Source organism: Penaeus japonicus, unplaced genomic scaffold (genome assembly GCF_977035675.1).
Source record: "Penaeus japonicus unplaced genomic scaffold, GWHDUDI00000001_assembly GWHDUDI00000025, whole genome shotgun sequence".
NCBI lineage: Eukaryota > Metazoa > Arthropoda > Malacostraca > Decapoda > Penaeidae > Penaeus > Penaeus japonicus.
Window position 1 is genome coordinate 30,196,003 of NW_028234427.1, and position 4,863 is coordinate 30,200,865.

At 43.2% G+C, this 4,863-nt stretch overlaps 1 long non-coding RNA gene across 2 annotated transcripts in view; it reads left to right on the top strand.

Moving 5' to 3' along the window:
- The first annotated feature begins 1,114 nt into the window (after nt 1-1,114).
- LOC147468970 (uncharacterized) overlaps nt 1,115-4,863 on the top strand; it is a 16,682-nt gene continuing 12,933 nt past the window's right edge. Inside the window, exon 1 of one of the 2 annotated variants that reach the window (XR_015192245.1) lies at nt 1,115-3,466. This is a non-coding gene — a long non-coding RNA (uncharacterized LOC147468970). The remainder of the gene's footprint in view (nt 3,467-4,863) is intronic. The other variant, XR_015192244.1, reaches the window with a different exon arrangement.

A 4,863-nucleotide genomic window follows, 5' to 3' on the forward strand; every position in this document is an offset into this window, starting at 1 on the left:
TTGCAAAGGAGCCACAAGTGCCATCGGCAAGTATCCGGTGCCGATCCCGCAACACCTGCGCCGGGTATTGTCTCGCCACCACGACACGCCTCCGGGAGACCTCAGCTCGGGGGCCGACTTGAGGAAGTGGGCGTTCGCGTACACCAAATATACGATTCGACGATTTCTCTCTCTCTCTCTCTCTCTCTCTCTCTCTCTCTCTCTCTCTCTCTCTCTCTCTCTCTCTCTCTCTCTCTCTCTCTCTCTCTCTCTCTCTCTCTCTCTCTCTCTCTCTCTCTCTCTCTCTGTGTGTGTGTGTGTGTGTGTGTGTGTGTGTGTGTGTGTGTGTGTGTGTGTGTGTGTGTGTGTGTATGTGTGTATGTGTGTGCGCGCGCGCGGCACATATATATAGATATATGCATACACTGAGAGAAAGAAGGAAAATACAAAAAATAGTCATAGGCGGGCAGAATGAAAATGGGAATGAAATGAATGCAAATCCTTGAAGGCTTTGCGACTTCACAGCCAGGTCATCGCAAGAAGCGTAACGTTGAACATTTTTGATGAATCGTGTCGAAGTACGAGCAAGAACTCATTCACTTGGCGTGTGAATGAAGCACTTGTCGAGCCTTGATCCGAACCGCCAATTTTGTGGTTTTGACGCTTTAAAACTTTCGACGTTTTGGGTCGCCTCTTGAATAGAGTTCCTTGTGACAGATGCTGATAAAGGTATAAATGAGACCGAATAATAACTGCACAATGCAAGAGATTAAAGAACTAATTGAAAAAAAAATCAAGCTGGTTAATCGGAATATGATTGATTTTATATAGATGCCTTTCTAGTCTTTCTAACCCTTTCGAGATGTGTAACTCTCTTGCTAGCCTTTCTAGTCCAACTTTCTGGAGATGTAGGCTTTTTCTAGACGGCTGAGTCAAGGCGGGAGTGAGCGTGTGCGGGCGGGCGGGCGGGTTGCGTTGGAGGCTCCTATGGTGACGTCAAACTCCCCTCTGTTAAAATTTAAGTGCCATCTTGTTAACGTTATGATATGTGACTCACGTTACTAAATTTAACGCTGAGGCATCTAGTAGTAGGAGTAATATAGGATTTTGCATCGTTTACAGAGGACGTGGTTTGGAATGAAGACGGTTGGTTGTCATGTCATGTCTTTTGGAGGTACTTCTGTCCTGCCACGACGGAAATGGCTGGGAGAAAAGTTCTTCCCACAGTCAGGCATGAGAGGAGTTTATGTACTCTGTCTAGTCTAAGTTATGTTCTCTACTCTCTTTTTTTAGTGTGTGGATGGCCGTCTTTTGAATGTTATTGTTAGTATGAGATGTTCTTTTATCTTTGATCTGGTTAGACTCATAATCTGCTCTTGGGTGAACAGATTATCATGAGGCAGACAGACAGGAAGTCCTCGTGCGAGTGCGAGTGCGAGTGTGACAAAAAAGGCCGAGGGTCCGCGTGTCAACGAACGATAGAACACAACCTTCTCTGCTAGCGCATGGAGTCCCTTCGTCGGCTTGTGACGGAGAGCTGTCGACCGTGAAGCAGCTAAAGCGAGCGAGGACATGGGCGCTCACGGAACCGCCGTCACTTCGGACATAAACGCGTCCTCCTTTTCCTCCTCCTCCTCTCTTCCCCCCACTTGACAAGGCCCGAGAGCGACTCTAAGCTGGCGTCTGCCCCTCCGTGCACGGGTTACGCGCCGCCCCTCCCTCCAACCTTGACTCTTGCGTCCAGATGTCACAGAGGTCGCGAAAGGGTGGTACTTTGATCCCCCCCCTCCTCCCCCTCCTCCTCCTCCTCCTCCTCCTCCTCCTCCTCCTCCTCCTCCTCCTCCTCCTCCTCCTCCTCCTCCTCCTCCTCCTCCTCCTCCTCCTCGTGCCCGTCCTCACGTTGACCTTGAAGGTAATCCTTGACGTCCGTAGCACGAGCGGGAAGTGGTATGACAGCGAGGCTCTTGGCGCAAATGCTTAACAAAGGGCGCGTCGAGAGGGTCTTGTTTCGAGGGAGGCGCAACAGTGTTAATAAAAATGAAACAGTAAAATAAAAATAAAACAAAATAAAATAAAATGTATGGCTCGCTTTATTGCTGCGTGGCACTGGTCCTTTCATCATGGCGTGGAAGGTTGTGTAAGGTGTCCCTGATGTCAACCCCGGGCGGGAGATAACCCCTCCGCTGACAGCTGTTTCAGGTGTGAAAACAATAGAGATCCTTTCTATAAAAAGAAGGAAACTATAAAACTGGAACAAAGGTGGGTTAGCGGAGTGACCTTGGCAAATGGGCGTCCGTATATAGATATGCACCGAAACAATTGTGTGTGAGTGCAACATAGCACGATGCAAAGCGTGTAAATCTTAAAAAAAAAGACCGCTGGAACCAGGTCTTGCCTTACTGTCACTTGAGGTAAGGTAAATAACCTTGGCTGACCTATTGAGGTACCACCTACTATTTTTCGAGGTGTTTATTGTTCTCGGCGCACTCGGATAATGGGGATGTTGGGGGGGGGGGGGACTATGGAATTGTTCTGTGGTCAAATAGGCCGTTGAAATGCGACGTGTTGTAGTAGGTGAGTGACTTCTTGTTGCCAATATGGTCGGATTTCTGTGCCTTGGTCCCAATTTTATCGGTTAGTTCGTAATGAAGGATATAAATTGGGTTTTTGGCTTTGGTTGATCAATGATATACAAGCATATGAACAAAATATATAAATTGAAGGTATATTTCAATTGCAATTGTGCATATATGCAATGGAAAGGTGTTATTTGATAATGCGCCGCACATCCGCAGTTGTCCCCAAGAAAACAGCCATAGAATCGCACACGTGAAGGGTCAGCGACATTGGAGTGCGTTCCTGTCTCTGAAGTGACAGAGTGCTTCGAGAGTGAAATGACGAGTGCAGCCCAGGATGAAAGGGCGAGTGATATATATTTTGCTCAGAGACGAACCCGAGAATTGCCTGGGGTAAGCACCCAGACACCCTTAGTCTCGTCCCAAGCTCGTCTCTGTGTTGCTTTTGGGGGCTTGCCTTGGCCTGGCGTCGATTTTTCATTCTGAAATAAGAAATAGATTGAGTGAGAAATCGAAATGGGCTGAGGAATCCGCACGTGGGAGGATGGTAGGCAGATGAAAGTTTGTTCTGCAGTAGGAAATTGTCGCTGGTAATGGGTTTAAAGACTGACTGCTAACCGTGAGCAGCATGTTGTGTTTTATCTAAAACTTGCTAGATTTTATCACATTTATTAAATTCGGATCGTGTGTATAAATTCCTGAAAATATAAAGGAGGACAAGAAGACGCTACACCACATCCAGGACAGCCAAAGTTGGACATAAATCCTTTATTAAATAGGATACTTGGCTACCGAGAGACTGGCTGTCGCGTGGGACGAGAGCAAGTGAACCTCAGTGTGGTTTGAGCTTCGCGAGTGAGTGGAGGGACGGTGTGTGATCGCCTTTGGCTTGTATTGGATAGAAAAAATAGGTGACTGAACGCAGACTATGATTTTTTACCGAGTGTTTCATAGGACGAAGCGACCGAGGAGGTGCAGCTCCTCGTAACACGCTTCTAAAAGGCTCGAGTTATTGCAGCCGGCAGTGACAGGTGATTGCATCAGAGTGTGATCATGTGCGTTTGTTTACTTCTGTGGCGGAGTTGAAATTACCAGCCTTGGTGATGGAAAGATAATTACCGTTGCAAGTGTGCTCTGGAGTGTGCATTCGTTATGCAACTGATTGGCGTTCGGCTGAAATTTGGAAATGAGCGTGCAATCCAAGTGACGTGTGGAATAAGCCATTGTTCAACAGTGGAGACAGCAAACCAACCCTTTATATATTATACAACTTGAACAATTAATGTCTTGCATAATGGGGACAGCCATGAACAAGTACATCAATCAACAAGACTGTCCTTGCATTTCTGCCGTAAAACGGGTACAGGACACGGATATAGGCGGATCAAATATAATTTTTATAGTGCGGCAGTGGATTTAATTGCTTTTACAGTACCCGGAATTAGCAGTGAAAGTGATGGGCTCAGTGTGAGGGATTGCATGTTCAGAACCAAGCTTTTTATCGACAGTTTTTTTTTTCTACCCAGTGTGACGTTTTGTTTGAGTCGGAAATTTTGTCTCTGGAGTGTCCGTTCCAGCCGCCAGCCTGACGTTCCTTTTCTGTTATTTTTCTTTCTGTTTTTTTTTTTTATAAAGATGGTTAAAACCTGTTCAGGAAGAATGTTTGGGTTGGGATTCTGTTGAGCGCCTTGAGTTTTTTTTATTGATTTGTGCGTGGCTGTATATATATATATATATATATATATATATATATATATATATATATATAATATATATATATATATAATATATTAATAGGATTCCCCTCCCCCATATGTATAAATGATATATGATATATACTTTTCATAATCGTAGTTATACACATAGACATGTGTATGCATGTGTATGTATGTATATTTATCTTTTATTTCTTCATTTGTTTACATGTGCCTTTGTATGTTTTTTTTTTAATAATTATCGAGAAGGCTGAAAAGATCTGTACAGCTCGATTTAGATTTAGAAAAAAATACATGCGATTTTATCTGAAGGAGATGCTTGATTGCATAACAGAATCGATGAAATTGTTAATCTACTAATGTAGTGTTTCTATACACACATATATATACATATACACACATACACACACATACATACATACATACATACATACATATATAGATATGTATATGTATATATATATAAACATATATGTATATATATACATATATATACATATATATATATGTATATATATACATATATATATATATATATATATATATATATATATATATATATATATATGCATATATACATATATATATGTATA